Genomic DNA, 18287 nt, shown 5'->3' with positions numbered 1-18287 from the left:
AGTATCTATGTATGTGTCATGTATATTGTGTAATTTACGCAGTGGCAAAATGACGGAGCCTGTCGGTGATGGGGGCCATTACTATTTTCTCGGATGCATGGTTGAACACCATTGAGGACTGGATGGCCACTGGCTCTCTGTTTCACCCTTGCTCTGCAGCTGTGGGCCCTGGATAGGTGTAATGAGATCAAGGGGAGCCTGGGATGTGATGCCAGTGGGCCCAGCAGCTGCAGCCATAGTGGGTGCAGACCATGTGTAGGGGGTAATAGATACATATATATTTACTAGCTGTAGTACCTGGCGGTGCCCGGGATAGTAACTGTCTCTCTCCCTCTCTCCACTCTCTGTGTCCCTCTCTGTCTGTTTGTCTCCCTCTCTCTCTCTGTGTTTCTGTCTCTGCCTGTCTGTGCTTGTGTTTGTATGTATCTCTGTGTGTCTCTGTCTCTTTCTGTTTCCGTGTCTTTGTCTCTGTATGTGTGCCTCTGTGTGTCCCTATGTGTGTGTCTCTTTCTGTTTGTCTCTGTCTATGTCTCTGTCTCTTTCTCTGTGCCTCTGTGTCTATGTATCAGTCTTTGTGTGTCTCTTTATCAGTCTCTGTATCAATCTGTCTCTGTGTGTGTCTTTGTGTGTCTCTGTATCAGTCCCTGTTTGTGTGTCTCTGTATCAGTCTCTGTCTCTGTGTGTCTGTGTGTGTCTCTGTGTCTCTCTCTCTCTTTGTCTTTGTGTGTCTCTTCTCTGTCTCTATATCAGTCTCTGTGATTCTATGTCTGTGTCTATGTCTCTGTGTGTCTGTTTCTGTGTGTCTCTGTCAGTTTGGCTCACTGTGTGTCCCTGTGTGTGTCTCTGCATCAGTCTTTGTGTGTGTATATCTCTCTCTGTCTCTGTTTGTGTGTCTCTGTCTCTGTATCAGGCTCTGTGTCCCTGTGTGTGTCTGTGTGTCTCTGTCTCTGTGTGTGTCTTTGTTTGTCTCTATTGACATCATATTACCGTATCTGACACATTACCTGTCTTAAAAAAAGAATGTCCTTTGTTGCCTATAGCAACCAATTACAGCTCTTATTAATGACCTTTAGTTCCCAGCGCCATTGATTTTAGTGTAAGCAGGTTTTTGCGGCGAATCACTGTAAAGTGCGGGGTTAAAATTTCTCATCAAAACATAGTCTGTGACGTTCCCTGAGTCAAGCCTTGACAAAGAACGCAGGCAGCGTTCGAAACGCGTAGCCTTGTGCCACATATGGGCTCCCTATTTTTGTCATTGTGTCATTTTTCACGTCCTTAAATAAAATTGCAGCAGTTTTACTATTATTCCGGAAGCTGGACATTTTTTCTTCTCTTTCATTGGACCCTTGCACTGTCAGAGTTTATCCGTGCATGCCGGATTTTGCCCCAGTAGAGCTGGATCACCTGGTTTCCTCATCTGCAGAATGATGTCTCCTCCTGTTTCTCTCAAATTGAAAATGATAACAATGAGAGAAGCAGGAGGAGACGTCATTCAGCAGATGACCCCGAGTCTGCAAATCACTTGTGAGTGATTTCATTGGCAAATTAAATCCTAACAGTGTATATTACACATTTTGGGGGTTCGACCAGTCAATGTGCAGCAGAGCAGGGAGAAGCCATTGGGCACCGGCCTCCCGGGCCCCTCATCCTGACTGCATCGTCCTCGGCAGAGATAAAATGTGTTTTATCTGAAATGTGGAAGCATCAGAGTAAAATATACACGACTGCAATAATGGAGCCGGTGTCTGATTCCTTCCACGCGGGGTCATACAGGGGAATCAGCTGTCAGAGAACTTACCTGGTAGAAAATAACAGTGGAGTCTCATATGTTACATGGTGTCACTGCCGTCTGCACATTACATGGAATGGTTTAGGGGATGTTCACACGGGGCATCTTTTTTTTACCACAAATATGCAGCGTTTTTGTCCCAAGAGAGCACCAAAAACGCACCGTGGCAAAATGCATAAAAAAACGCAATGTTTTTTTGACACATTTTTATCGCATTTTGCCCAATGCAGTTTTTAAGTCTAATCTATTGACTGGAAGGGTTCAAAAACGAAAACACAAAAAGAACTGACAGCTGCAACTTCAAAAACGCAGCCAACAAAAGATGCCCAGTGTGGACAGCAAAAGAGACCATTCTATCAATGTAATGCATGGTCAGCAGCTCAGGTGTATTATGAGGTTCTGCAGCAGCTGAGTTGTGTATGATGAGGTTCTGCAGCAGCTGAGGTGTATATTATGGGGTTCCGCAGCAGCTGAGATGTGTATTATGGAGTTCTGCAGCAGCTGAGATGTGTATTATGGGGTTCTGCAGCCGCTGAGTTGTGTATTATGGGGTTCTGCAGCAGCTGAGATGTGTATCATGGGGTTCTGCGGTAGCTGAGGTGTGTATTATGGGGTTCTGCAGCAGCTGAGATGTGTATTATGGGGTTCTGTAGCAGCTGAGGTGTGTATTATGGGGTTCTGCAGCAGCTGAGATGTGTATTATGGGGTTCTGTAGCAGCTGAGGTGTGTATTATGGGGTTCTGCAGCAGCTGAGATGTGTATTATGGGGTTCTGCAGCAGCTGAGATGTGTATTATGGGGTTCTGTAGCAGCTGAGGTGTGTATTATGGGGTTCTGCAGCAGCTGAGATGTGTATTATGGGGTTCTGCAGTAGCTGAGGTGTGTCTTATGGGGTTCTGAAGCAACTGACGTGAATTATGAGATTTTGCAGCAGCTGAGATGTGTACAATGAGGTTCTATAGCATCTGAGGTGTGTATTTTGAGGTTCTGTAGCAGCTGAGGTGTGCATTATGAAGTTCTAGAGAATATTACATTATTCAGTGTGGATTTATCTTACAAATTTTTCAACAAAATTATTTGCAGCATTGCCAAATGGGATGTGCCCAGTCTGGTTAATAAAGGGATTACAATATATATGCCGTAGTTCTTCCATACACCGTGCCCCTCCCTCATGGTGTGTATGTGGTGCTGCACCTCAGTCTGTTCAGGTCATTTTAGCTGAGAGGCAGCGACACATACACAGCGCCCCCCGTTCTTATGGTGTGTATGTGGTGCTGTACCTCAGTCTGTTCAGGTCAGTGGAGCTGAGAGACAGCGACACATACACAGTGCCCCCCCCATCCTTATGGTGTGTATGTGGTACTGCACCTCAGTCTGTTCAGGTCATTGGAGCTGAGAAGCAGCGACACATACACAGTGCCCCCCATCCTTATGGTGTGTATGTAGTACTGCACCTCAGTCTGTTCAGGTCATTGGAGCTGAGAGGCAGCGACACATATAACCTGAGGACTCTTTATTTTGTAGAAAGCAGAGATTTTTTTCTAATTTCGTACATTCCCCTTTAACATCTGTATTTTGGACTTTTTGGTCCGGCGTACACACAGCATCGGCCGCCGGCTCCATGGTGCCTTGTCTGGTATCATATGGTACATTTATCCTCAGGATTTGTATAGTAGATGTTGATCCCACCAATGGGACCACAACCTGCGCCGCTCTAAGTGTATAACAGAGAGTGATAGAAGAAGGGTCTTAATTCCGCGCCAAGGACTCAATGGATCCCGGAAGAGATTAATGCTTCTTTAATAACATGCACAAGTCTACGCGTTTCTGGAGACACAGCTCCCTTCATCAGGACAAAAAAAAAAAGAAAATTCAGGGGTAACCAATCCTTGGGGTGACTGGTTTAGTTGGATGACTTGTCTGAAAGGGATATTAATTCAGATAGGGATTATAACCCTTCTAGTGTTGTTTTTTGCTATAATTATTGCTTACTGTATTTTGCCTTGCTGTAAGAAGATTTGTAATAAGGGGACAAACGAGGCTATAGTCATGGCAATCTTCCCTTCAGTATTATATACAACAGCAGCCCCTTCCAAAACTGACACAATGCTTACCATCAAAGTTCAACGACCCAAAATCAAACTTAGGAGGTTATTATAGAAGGACACCACAGGGCTTGGATCCCCTCTGTGGGAACTCAAGTGAAGATGTTAGGAAAGACCCGAGGGCATGATTAGCACGCACCTATATACCATAGCTGTGGGACACTGTAGTCTCTGGGTAGCCCTCACGGAGTAAGTATACAGATAATCTTATTAAGGGGGGACTGTGAAGGCCTAGGCTATGAATCGTTTGTCCAGTATGATATTATATTATAATAAGATTAATCTGTATTTTGAATGTTTTATGTATTGCTTTCTACATATATCTGACTGAAATGTTGCAAGGATTGTATATGTAAACAAACTATGCTTAGGGCTAAGTAATGAGTTTGTAGTCTCAAATAAGTAAACTGACAGGTTCTTGGTAAACCGGTTAGACTCATGATTAAGCAATATTCTTGAATAGACTTTCGCCCGTTCCCAGACACACCTGAATGACTTAACACTAGAACTACTGAGGTAGTCATTTTGACTACTTTGCACCATGTATTTCTATATAGGTGTCACGAGTCCAGTAGTTCTAGTGTTAAAGGAATATTGTTTTACAGGACTGTCCAAAAAGCTGTATAAAATGTTATGCTTTGTGAATACACGGGCAGAAGACCTTCACTTCTCCCAAATAGAGACATGTTTCTCTTTGTGGTCATTTTTCTGATTCATATATATCTGCGCAGTTCTGATTTGAAATCCAGCTCCGTGACCCTGAGAGAGACCCGGAGGTCTCCCCCAACAAAGTGACTTAAACTGCCTCCTCACATCATTTTCGGAGACTCTGAAATTAGTCTGCTCATCCTCCAATATCAATGTTGCAGAATTTGTACCAGAATCACATCCTCTGTCAGATGGCGTTACACATGTATTGCTAAATCTATTGAAATACTCATTCATCTCATTAGCCTTGTCCAGTTTTCCTCCCCCATGCACAGACCTCACATTAAGCCCAGTCAGTAATTTCATTCCTGACCAAACCTCCCTGGAATTATTGTGGGACAGTTTCTTTTCAAGTTTAATTCTGCAGACTTCCTGGGCCTCCTTTATTTTATACTTCAATTCATGCTGTATCATTTTAATTTCCTCTTTGTCACCTAATTTAAATGCCTTTTTTTCCTGTTGAGCAAATGCTTCTATTAATGCCCTTTATATTCCACAGTTAAGAACTGGGTTGCCAAAGCTAAAACGGGCCACTTCAGCACCAATGATGAGGAATGTCCTGGATGACCAAGAGTGGTTGTTGTTCTGAAGATCGTCGATGCTGAGCACAACTTCACACTGGAGAATTAATGAATTTCAGCTAAAGCAATAGCAGACATCATGGAGATTTCCCGTGAACTTGTTTGTGTCATTATCCATGAACATTTGGACATGAGGAAGCAATCTCTAAAGTGGGTCCCCAAATGTTTGACAACAGATCCGAGAAGCATGTGAGTGAAAACTTCCCGGCCCATTTATCAGCGCTTCTGGACAGATAAGAACTTCCTGGATTGACTGGTCACTATGGATGAGACCTGGACCTTTTTGTATGATCCTGAAAACAAGGAGCAGTCAAAAGAGTGGAGGCACAGTGGTTCTCCTCATCCTAAGAAGTTCAGGGTGCAAAAATCAGCCACTAAGGTGTTAGCATCTGTATTCTGGGATAAGGAGGGTGTGCTGCTAGTGGACTACCTTCAAAAGAGTTACACCATCAATGCAAGGTGTTACATTGAACTTTTGACCAATTGATGGCAACTCTAAAGGTCAAAAGTCGCAGCAAGCTGTCCAAAGGAATCTTGTTCCTGCAAGACAACGCCTCCGCTCACACTACACAAGCGACCACGGCAAAACTGGCAGAGCTGGGCTTCCAGCTGGTTGACCACCCACCTTATTCACCAGATCTAGCTTCCACCGACGATTATCTGTTTCCAAACCTGAAAAAAGACTTCATGGGTACCAAATTTCACATCAGATCTGATGCCTTGGCTGCTACGGGTGTGTGTTGACATCAGTGGAGAGTATGTGGAATAAATGTATAGTTTCATCATCCTATCTTGTTTCTTTCTGAGCAAAGCCAAAGACTTATCAGCAGCCCCTCGTATATGTGTCCCTACTATGAACTGTGTTATGGCTTTGTCAGACCATACAGAGTCATGGTCTGATGATACTAAAGGCTACTTTACACGCTGCGATATCGGTCCCGATATCGCTAGCGTGGGTACCCGCCCCTATCTGTTGTGCGACACGGGCAAATCGCTGCCCGTGCCGCACAACATCGCGCAGACCCGTCACACATACTTACCAGCCCGGCGACGTCGCTGTGACCAGCAAACCGCCTCCTTTCTAAGGGGGGCGGTCCGTGCGGCGTCACAGCGACGTCACTGAGCGGCCGCCCAATAGAAGCGGAGGGGCGGAGATGAGTGGCCGGAACATCCCGCCCACCTCCTTCCTTTCTCATCGCGGCCGGGAGGCAGGTAAGGAGAGGTTCCTCGTTCCTGCGGCATCACACATAGCGATGTGTGCTGCCACAGGAGCGACGAACTACATCGTTACTGCTGCAGTAATGATAATCGAGAATGGACCCCCATGTCACCGATGAGCGATTTTGCACGTTTTTGCAACGATGCAAAATCGCTCATCGGTATCACACGCAGCAACATCGCTAATGCGGCCGGATGTGCGTCACAAATTCCGTGACCCCAACGACTCCGCATTAGCGATGTCGCAGCGTGTAAAGCCCCCTTAACTCTCCTGGGCATGGGCTTAAGCAAAAGAGTATAAAGACTTTACAGCATGGAATTACTAATAATTCTCTCTGTGAGGGATACGTCTTTTTAATAACAGACAGGGAAATATTTTATCTCCCAATAAGAATGAGATATGATCCTGTGCTGTAATATTGTTATGCTCTTTTGCATCCTCCCCGTCCTAGGATCTGTGGTGTGATCAAACCATGTCCCTGTACGGTCAGACACAGCCATTACACAGTACATAGCACTGACACATTTCTAAAATTATCTCAGCACAGGAACATTTTCTAAACACATCCAATTGTGGAACTTATTATTCCAAGATCTATTTACCCCTTCATGACACATGTTGTAAACTTACATCATATGTTGTGTGCCTTGCTTTTATGCTGACTTGAACTCCGAACTCGCATCTTTCCTCACACATGATGGCTGATTTAATCAGGACATCATATGGCTCTAACAGCTGTGGGTAGATCTGTGTCAATCTCTGCCAGCTGGATTTAACATTCTTCATGGGCATGCAAATGCGTTATCATGAGAGTCGGGGTTCAGCTGATGACTCATTTGTCTGTAATTACAATCATCCAGTGAATGTCGGCTGCCAGCCACCATTCATAGGAGATGATGATTTCTGCTTTACAGAGGAGAGCTAATGCTGATGCTAAGGCATTACTTTGTACAGCACAAGCAATTGGATGATTGCAGCTTCAAGTCCCCTAAGGAGGCAAGTAAATATCATAAAAATTTGAAAAAAAAACGTTTTTTTAAATATGAAAAAATAAAAAAATAGATTCAAATTACCCCCCTTTTTGCCCGATTTAAAATAAAATAATTAAAAAATACCATACACATATTTGGTATCGCTACAATCAGAAATGTCTGATCTATGAAAATATAAAATAAATTAATCCAATTGGAAAATAGTGTAGACAAAAAAAACCCGCCAGAATTATGGTTTTTTTTAGCCTCCACAACATTGAAATATAGTGCAATAACAGGTGATCAAAACATTGTATCTGCCCCAAAATGGTATCAGTAAAACATCAGCAAAAAAAATAAGCCCCAGCTGCCGAAAATAAACACTTTACGAGTCTCAGAACATGGCGATAAAAGAAAACAATTCTTCTCTTATCAATTTCTGAATATTTGTCACCACTTAAAAAAAATATATATATTTAGTATCTATGTACTTGTGACGCCCTGGGCAAGCCAGGGGTCACAGGTCATGCACCAACACACCCTACATCCCAGTTAGGAACACCAAAGCTAAACTAAAATCCTTGTTGCCTTCCTCCAGGGGCTGATGTTCACACCAGGGGGTGGGCCAGGCGGTTGGCTCCGCCCACCGAGGAGTTCACAGCCCTGGAGGCAGGAAGAACCAGGCAGATAGAGTTTGGAGGAGGAAGTGATAGGAGTGGAAGATTAGCCCAGGCAGGGCTCGAGTGCAGTCAGCTCAGGGGGAGCTTGAGTGAGGAGCTAAGTGGAAGAGTAAACAAGTAGTGAAGTAAAGGAAGTAAAGTGGTAAAGGAGGAAAGCAAGAGTGGTGACAGGAAAGAAAGAGAGTGGAAAGCCTGAAGTTGGTCCAGCTGTGTGCAGGACCGGGTCAGCAAGGTCAGCAACGACGGTGACTGTCCAGAGGGGCGACTGTTCGGGAGTTCCTAGAAGGACCGCGGACGGGTAGTGACCCGGCGGTCTGGAGTAGAGTGCAAAGGACAGTCAGCACCAGGGCAGGGGCCTCTCGGACCCCGGCAAGGCTAGGAGTCGCCATAATTTGCCGAATCCGTCAGTGAAGGGGACGTCGATCCCCCAACAACCAAGTCCCGATTGAAGGCAACAGTCCGACCATTAAGGAGGAACACCGCCACCGCCAGGGCACCAGTTCCTCAGGGCCAGCGTCTGCGGGCAAAGTAGAGCTCCTCCGGTCCAGCTTGAAGCCGGGGAGCGGGTTACCGGTGGGGACCCATCGCTACCAACTTAGAAACATCAGGTGCAGGTCAGAGGGACATCACCGTTACCTACTGGGAGAGCAAGTGCAGCCGTCCGTGGGAACCGTCTTTCCAGCCGTGTGGTTTACCGTAAAACTGTGTCAACGTCTCAGGCTGAGTGAGTACCACAGTGCCGCAAGGCACAGCGCTGCCCCCGCGTCCCTGCGCCCACCAGGCCCTGCATCTCTTACTGACCTGGAGAATCAAATTGCCAGGTTGGTTGTGCCTTATAGTGACAACCCCTCACCTGGCTATATTAAAGGAAAATAAAAAACATAGCTCTTGAAAGGAGTGGAAGAAATGAAAACAAAAAAAAACAAAACTGGCCATGGCGTGAAGGGGTTAAAAAGAACTTTAAAATTAAGTTTGGTCAAGGAAAAACCTTTAGCATACGTTATTTCAAAAATTATGATTCACACTAAAGGGGGCTTTACACGCAACAATATCGCTAACGATATGTCATCGGGGTCACAGAATTCGTGACGCACATCCGGTGTCGTTAGCGATGTCATTGCGTGTGACACCTATAAGCAAGTATTAACGATCAGAAATATTCACCTAATCGTTGATTGTTGACACGTCGTTGATTTCCCAAAAATTGTTGCTGGTGCTGGACGCAGGTTGTTCGTCATTCCTGAGGCAGCACACATTGCTACGTGTGACACCCCGGGAACGACGAACAACAACGTACCTGCGTCCTCCGGTAACAAGGTGGGCATGTTGTTAATATGGCTGGTCTCCGTCCCTCCACTTCTATTGCCGGGCCGCTGTGTGACGTCGCTGTGACGGCGCATGAACCTCCCCCTTAAAAAAGAGGTTGTTCACCGCCCACAGCGACATCGCTAGTAAGGTAAGTATGTGTGACGGGTCCTAGCGATATTGTGCGCCATGGGCAGCAATTTGCCTGTGATGCACAAACGATGGGGGTGGGTGCTTTCGGTAGTGACATTGCTAGCGATGTCACTGCATGTAAAGCACCCTTTAGTAACTGATGGGTCCATTTTAATTGCCATTGAAGGACCACAGAGAGCAGTGGAAGCTTTGCATTTGGTACAGTAGCTGCTCATGTGAGCCATCAATACGTGGCCCTAAGAGATGTCAATGTAAGTGAAAGAGGCTCTAACTAGGCTCCAGCAACAATAAAATACATAAATCAATCCACAATCCTCCTTTTTTCTTTTTCATCTTTTTTATTTTAACAGAAATTAGCTTTACTTCCAGTTGACAGTGGTTGAAAGCCACACACCGCACATGAGTGTCTCTCGTCTGGTGCTGTTTTTTTACATTTTCACACTAATCAAGCCTTTCTATTGCTGCACTGTACAACTATCGTGGGTCTCTTGAAGAAGTTTGTTAACTTCGAAACATGTTGTAAATACAAACACATGACACTACGTATTGGATTTTTTATTGTGGATATGCAGATCTCCCACTGTCTCCATTAGTTGCCTACCACGTTGGACCTTCCAACCTGTTGAACTGCTGATCTGTGATGGCCCAGGAACTGACCACAAGGTTTGATAATTAGGATCGGATTCATCTGTTCACACTTGTGCTTTATGAAGTGCCATCAGTCTTTTTCTTAGATTACAGGGTCATGCCTTCTGATTGAGCACTCCTCATCCTTAGGGGATTTTAATTATCAATTTGCAGATTCCCATCCACCCATAAATTGGAGTCTTTTTAAGCCATAGAGAGACATTAGAGTAGATAGGGACCCAACATTAAGAGGTACACCTTGATGTTGGCTGCTGGGCTCACATAAAACTGGCTTTTTATATGCTAAGTATCTCACTTTTTATATGTATTTTCCTAGCAGTAATACATGTTCATATTCATATATTCATTGTTAACATACAGTATCTTAGCATTTCAGAGTGCAACTGTCTCTTTATTTGTCACAAGGTATGATACTTGACCAGATGTCATAGCTGCAGGGCACTATAGGGGGCCTGATTAGTGTTAGCCCGCTCTTTGATGCTTCAGAACTGTGGAATTGGTGCCAGGTAAGTTTTTTTTAATCACAACAAATCTATAAATGTTCAATTTCATGTGCAACTGCGAATTTCAGAAGACTGGACTCAAACTCGATCCACCTCCGATCAATTTTCCCATCGCTATATAATATGTAATTTTTCAATGCAATGTTTTTGTAAAACCAATTAAAGTAAATGAATGCCTTTCTTTTGAATACATTGTGTACAGAGGCGAAATTTTTAAAATTCTGTTGTGGCGCCCCTGACCTGGTCAGGCACCACAGAGTACTGCACCCATGCTGGGACAGTGCTTCCAGGTAATTCCAAAAAGCCAGAATGAGGTGTGTACACACAAACACATAGTGACTAGGTCTACCACACCTTAGAGGGGACCCTTGGGTAGCCTCTGAAGAGGTTAGCTTTCAATTCACAGCAAGGGGTGCAGTGGAGGGGCTGGAAGCTAGATACAGTGGCAGACAGGAAAAGGAGGAGGAGCAAGCCAGTCTGGAGCAGTGTACAGAAGTTGCTGAAGGGAGCAGATGTACAGCCACGCTAGTCAGACCCTGCATGTGTGGTAGCTGTTAGCGGGGGAGTACAGTGACCAGAAAGTGAGCCTGAAAGACACCTGAAGAGAGGCAGTCGAGTACGGGGATTGCTGGTTACTCAACACGCAAAGGGAACAGGTCCCTAGAGCCAGACATCACTTTACTGATCTGCTGAACCTGCCGGTGAGGGGACTAGAGGTTCCTCACCAAAGATTCAGAGCTCGAACCTCAGCAGCAACAGGGGGACCCATAAAGATAAGGCCAGAAGCCATCTCACCTGGTCCATGCTGCCGGCAAACGGGCCAGAAAGGGAAGGAGAGGCAGTAGCGACTTTCCCTGGATGAATCCCACGATACTGCAAGTCAGCGGTTATCCGAAACAAAAGAAGAGCAAGGAAGTCGAGTTAACAGCTACCCTCAGAATGGACAGCAGGAATACCTGGTTCCACCTGGTATAATCTCAGCATCTCCCGGGTATCTCACCAACCAACTAAAAGTGAGTAAACAAGTTAAAAAACATTCTGGACTGCGACTGAGTTATTCTGCGACCTATATATACCTGAGGCCCTGGGGCCAGCCTCACTCTTGGGAGGCCATAACACCAGACTGCAGACACCATCAGCCCCAGACGCTCGTTAAACTGCAGTAGCGGTCACCCCTCATCCTGACCACAAAACCGAGAGTGGCGTCACGACTCCTATACAAGTGAACCTGACATACCTGTTGCCAGAAGGGTCCCTACAGAGAAGTCCCCACAGTGTCCCGCAGGTGATCGCTGCAGCGCTGTGGTGGGCGACTCACTGTCACTGTCCAAACCTTTCTGGACCCAACTGTATGTAATATACGAACAAAAAAAATTAGACAGTGAATGATGTTTTAATGTGGCGTGCTAGGCGACATGTATGCTCTTATTCTGATAGTATGTTTTCATATGCACAGGCGGTTAAGCAATGGCAACACAACTTAAAGAGCCAAGAACAGCCTCTCATGATCCTGATTTTTTGTAAATCACCATTATTATAACAACTCGACAAATATTTGTACTATAAAGCTATGTGCCCACGTTACTTTTTTGTGGGCTTCTTTTCTGCACCAAAAAAGCATGTTTTGGCAGTAAAAAAGCAGCTAAAAAAATGCACATTTTTTATTGCATTTGTGCATTTTTTTACCTGCGTTTTTTCCTGCTTCTTTTTGTGCTTTTTTAGTCACAGTCAAGGCGATCGCGGGGGTTCCTACTCTGTATCCCCTCGATTGCCACTGGGTGTCCGGCTGATGTTACAGCCGAGACCTGGCTCTCACTGGCCGGAGCAATGCCTGCGCCGCTCCTGGTAGTTTAACCCCCTGAATGCTGCAATCAGTGTGATCGCAGCATACAGAAGTCAAGGAGAGGGATTGCTTACCTCTCCTTAGCGATTGGGTCCCTGTAATGTGATCACAGGGACCGGATCGCTGCAATACCAACTCTGGGTTGTCACCATGACGACCCCAGGTTACTGAGCTACGGAGAGCTTCACACACCATGCTCTAAGCCAGGGGTCTCAAACTCGGCTGGGTGTATGGGCCGCACACAGGAAAAAATAATTTGAGGGGCTGCATTCCTTTCAGGACAAAGTGACATTGGTAGTGGTACCATTTTTTCTTTCTATACACCCTTGAATCACTGTTTTTGAACATTTTTCATTTGTCCATTATAACAAATGTGTAGTGTATATATATATATATATATATATATATATATACATACATACATACATACAAAAAGGGGGAAAAATGTAAAAAAAAAAAGTGTAAGTAATACAGTTTTACAATAACCACCGCATAGTAATTTTGGCCAACATCTTGTAGTAATGTGCCCCATCTTGTTTCCCATTCTGTAAAAATGTGGGCATCCTTGTCCCCTTGTAGCAATGTGCCCCAGCCTCAGCTAACACACACACTCACACACACACACACACACACACCCTGTGCAGCCTTAGCTCTCACACACACACACACACACCCCCCACCCTGTGCAGACTCAGCTCACACACACACCCCACCCTGTGCAGCCTCAGCTCACACACACACACACACACACACACACCCACCCTGTGCAGCCTCAGCTCACACACACACACATACACACACATACACACACCCCACCCTGTGCAGCCTCAGCTCACACACACACACACACACACACACACCCCACCCTGTGCAGCCTCAGCTCACACACACACACACACACACACACCCCACCCTGTGCAGCCTCAGCTCACACACACACACACACCCCCCACCCTGTGCAGCCTCAGCTCACACACACACACACACACACACCCCCCACCCTGTGCAGCCTCAGCTCACACCCCCCCCCACCCTGTGCAGCTCAGGTGCAGCCTCAGCTCACACACCCCCCCACCCTGTGCAGCCTCAGCTCACACACACCCCCCCACCCTGTGAAGCCTCAGCTCACACCCCCCCCACCCTGTGCAGCCTCAACTCACACACACACCCCCCCACCCTGTGCAGCCTCAGCTCACACACACACACACACACACACACACACACACACACCCCACCCTGTGCAGCCTCAGCTCACACCCCCACAAACACCCCCCCACCCTGTGCAGCCTCAGTTCACACCCCCACACACACACACACCCCACCCTGTGCAGCCTCAGCTCACACACACACACACACACACACACACACACCCTGTGCAGAAACACACACACACACGAAAACATTCTTCTTACCTGTTGTCAGCGGCATGCAGGCACGTAGACTCGGTGAAGCCTCAGCTACCACACACACACACACACACACCACCCTGTACAGCCTCAGCTCACACCCCCCCACCCTGTGCAGCCTCAGCTCACACCCCCCCCACACTGTGCAGCCTCAGCTCACACACACACACACACACACACCCCACCCTGTGCAGCCTCAGCTCACACCCCCACACACACCCCCCCACCCTGTGCAGCCTCAGCTCACACCCACACACACCCCCCCCCCACCCTGTGCAGCCTCAGCTCACACACACACCCCCCCACCCTGTGCAGCCTCAGCTCACACCCACACACACACACACACACCCCCACCCTGTGCAGCCTCAGCTAACACACACACCCACTCTGTGCAGAAACACACACAGACACACGAAAACATTCTTCTCACCTGCTGTCAGCGCATGCAGGCACGTGGACTCGGTGGTGCCTCAGTTACCACACACACACACACACACACACACACACAGTGCAGCCTCAGCCAGCAACAGAACCACACACACACACACACACATTCACACATTCTTCTCACCTGCTCTCAGCGGCACGCAGGCACGTGGACCCGGTAATGATCACAGCTGCTGTCATCGCTGAACTTTCTGCCGGCGCGTGCAGAGCAGTTCTCACTGCACAACAGCCACTGGCCAATCACAGGCAATCATCTGAGGTCATATGCAGCAGGTGCTTGCCTCTGATTGGCAGGCGGCTGTTATTGCGTTCTGCAGCGAGAACTTCACTGTGCGCGGCAAAGACAAAACTGTAGCCTGAAATAAATAACTGGCGGCTGCGGCCCCTGCACCGGTCGCCATCTTTACCAGGTCCACGGGCCTGCGGGCCGCAAGAAGCCACCTGAAGGGCCGCATGCGGCCCGTGGGCCGCGTGTTTGAGACCCCTGCTCTAAGCTGTAAGCATGATGTGTGAGGCGAAGTGCTGCCCTATAATCCCCTATTGTGGTAAAGAACTGCAGAGGATTATAAAAATGCTGAAAAAAATCAGAAACAATTGACATGCTCTTTCTTTTTTCAGCAACAAAATCTGAAAGGAAAAAAGAAGCAGCTTGTGCACAGCAGGTCAGGATTCTCATAGACTTTGATGGGATGCTTTTCTCTTGCTTTTATTGATTAAAATAAGCAAGGAAATATTCATAAAAAAACACAAAAAAAAACGTGGGCACATGGCCTAAGAATTTGCATTACTGTTTAATTTTTGGAATTTCTTTAAATACATTTTCATTTTGTCTGACAAATGTAAAAAAGAAAAAAAATATGTTGTCCACACATTTAGTTTTAACTGTATAATGCTAGTTGTGACCTCTTTCAGGTGACATTTTTACTAATGTTAGGAGCAGAACCAAGCAGAATTCAAGTTGCTTCAACACAGCACCTACGGGGAGCCGTGTGCGCACAGCACCCATGCTGGTACACCCCCTGGCTCTGGGCTCCAGTGATGGTACCATCCTACATAACATAAGGGAAGGTCCATGAAACATGAAGCCATCTCCTCGTGTTCTCCAGTTTTCCACCTGCAGTGTTCTGCATCCTTTATTCCCTATAGCTCTGTGGTTTCATAGTTTTGGCAGAATATTGTCTTGAATCATTTTCAGATTAAGATGCCAGTGGTTTACTAACAGAGAACATAAATACACAGATGACATCCTAATGAGACTATTATAATAAAGGGCTTGTGACCCCGGCAATTAACGTTTCGACAGCAACTATTTTTGTCAGCCATGGAAGATTTTAGCGGACTGTGCCAAGACTTTCCATGAATGCATGGTGGTAATAAATAATTAAATTCCTCTAATTAAATGCACAGGCCTGTCAACAATTATATCACTAATCATGGAAGGAAATCCAAATAGATGGCGTTCCTTGCTGGTCACATAATGTATGTACTTGAAATGTAGTCTGACCTGGGAACATCATTGTCTCTTGCTGATAAGGTTACAGAGAGCTTTAAGAGTAAGGGGTGCTTCACACATAGCGAAATCGCTACCGAAATCGCTGCTACGGCACGGTTTTGGTTACGCAACAGTGACCTCATTAGCAATCTCGCTGTGTGTGACACTGAGCAGCGATCTGGCCCCTGCTGCGAGATCGCTGCTCGTTACACACAGCCCTGGTTCGTTTTCTTCAAAGGCGCTCTCCCGCTGTGACACACAGATCGCTGTGTGTGACAGCGAGAGAGCGACAAAATGAAGCGAGCAGGGAGCAGGAGGCGGCCTCTGGCAGCTGCGGTAAGCTGTAACCAGGGTAAACATCGTGTAACCAAGGTGGTTACCTGATATTTACCTTAGTTACCAGCCTCCGCAGCTCTCACGCTGCCTGTGCTGCCGGCTCCGGCTCTCTGCACATGTAGCTGCAGTACATATCGGGTTAATTAACCCGATGTGTACTGTAGCTAGGAGAGCAAGGAGCCAGCGCTAAGCAGTGTGCGCGGCTCCCTGCTCTCGCGGTTATGATCGCTGCTTCGGCTTCTGTGTTTGACAGCTAAGCAGCGATCATAACAGCGACTTACAAGGTCGCTGTTACGTCACAGAAAATGGTGACGTAACAGCGACCTCGTTGTCGCTGTCGCTTAGTGTGAACCAGCCCTAACTATCACTTTAATTTTTACATTAATCAATAATACACATGAAAATTAGAAACTTTGAAATATTTCTTATAAGAGAAATCTACTTCTTTCTTCAAAATTAATCAGTCATTATCAAAACTCTTGATTATGAGGTAAAATCTGTATTCAGTGACGACTTTCCCATTAATAATATTTTATGCTGATTAATATCTTAATTGTCCAATATGAAAAAAATAATAAACACAGGGATAATCATTTGCTCTCACCGTCATAGATTCAATACAAGTCACTTTGGTGATCTGAGATCCCGCACCACTGTGACTGGCTGCAGAGGTCAGATGCTTAGAGCAGCACATATAGGGTTTGGTTCCACTAACGTACAGCGCCTGATACGAGAGTGTAACGCCCCACGGGGCAGGTGTTTTAACCTACTCGTCGCTGGGCCGGGGGTGCAGATCCTCTGCATCGTCACGAGGTGGCCTGACCTATTTTCGTTGCCCCGAGGCGTACAAAAAGGAGGGTTAAGGGTGGCAGGAAGGATGGAGGTGATAGTTGGAGGTGGAGGATGAGGGTGATGGTTAGGAAAGTCTATGTCTCGTGACGCCACCTGTGGTACGCGGCCAGGCAGGTGGCTGCCGCTCCAGGGTCTCTCACCGGGGCAGATGTCGGGTGCAGCCAGGATGGTATCGCTCCCCACAGGTGGAGCGGGCCCCGGGAGGATGGCGGGGGCACGGCATTCCCTGGGAGCGCCGGAGCAAAGGGCAGCGGAAATCAGAGTCAGAATCAAGAGGTGTGGGTTCCAGGTCTTTACGTACTGGTTCAACGCCGCACCCCGGGTACCGGTCTCTGCCGTTATGAAGCTCCGGTCGATACCGGGTAGGTCAGAGGTTAGGTCCGGTATGGCAGTCTCTGTGGGTCTCTCCTTCTCTAAGATTCGCTGTGTCGATAACCGTGGCATAAAGCACCTTGGGGACCCGCTTGTCAGTAAAGTGTGCCGTTCTGTATGCTGATAGCGCAGTTCCATTGTGGGGCCGGTCCTCAAACCCGGATCCTATATGCTATTTGGCTGCAGACTCGTTGGGATGGGTCTGGTGAGTGTTCTAGCCATTTCCCGCGACTCTTGTAGAGTTGGTAGAAAACGTGAAGTATATCTGGCCAAGGATTCTGTATCCCAAATGCGCCGGTCCTGTGGAAGCAGCCGCCTGCTTCTCCCCAGCGACCATGTTGAACTCCTCCATCCCACATGATCTACCAGTACCAGTCCCCTTCCTCCCGGTGTCTCCAGACTGCTCCCGGTCTGGCCGGTTCTACCTGGAAGAGCTCTCAAGCACGCCTTCCAGGCACCGTGTTGTTCGGTGTCCCAGACTGATCTCAAGTAATTCTGTCTCTGCTCCTGTATTTCCCTGTGCTCCCCCCTCCCTCTGGATGAGTCACCAAGCTAGGGACCTTCCAGTTATTATGGTGATCATCTCTGCTCTAATTAGTGAGAAGCCAGTGTTATGAAAGAGGGAAACTGTCTGACTCATTTCCTGGCTGTGTTAAGCAAGCTATAGCACAGGTTGTTGTATAAGAGAGACATACTGGACACCAATCTCCCCATATCTGGGATGGATACTGTACCTTAATTGATATGTAGTACTGTGGTGACCAAAAGCCTTAGGGGCACCACAAGAGCATCAGAAGCGATATGCTAATGACCCTCTGCTGTGAGCATCAGCCGAGGGTCATGCGACTGTGATGTGGTATTGCTATCGTATCACAGCT

Source organism: Anomaloglossus baeobatrachus, chromosome 9, assembly GCF_048569485.1.
Source record: "Anomaloglossus baeobatrachus isolate aAnoBae1 chromosome 9, aAnoBae1.hap1, whole genome shotgun sequence".
Lineage (NCBI taxonomy): Eukaryota > Metazoa > Chordata > Amphibia > Anura > Aromobatidae > Anomaloglossus > Anomaloglossus baeobatrachus.
The sequence above is the reverse complement of the archived record's forward strand: the minus strand, read 5'-3'. Positions refer to the sequence as shown.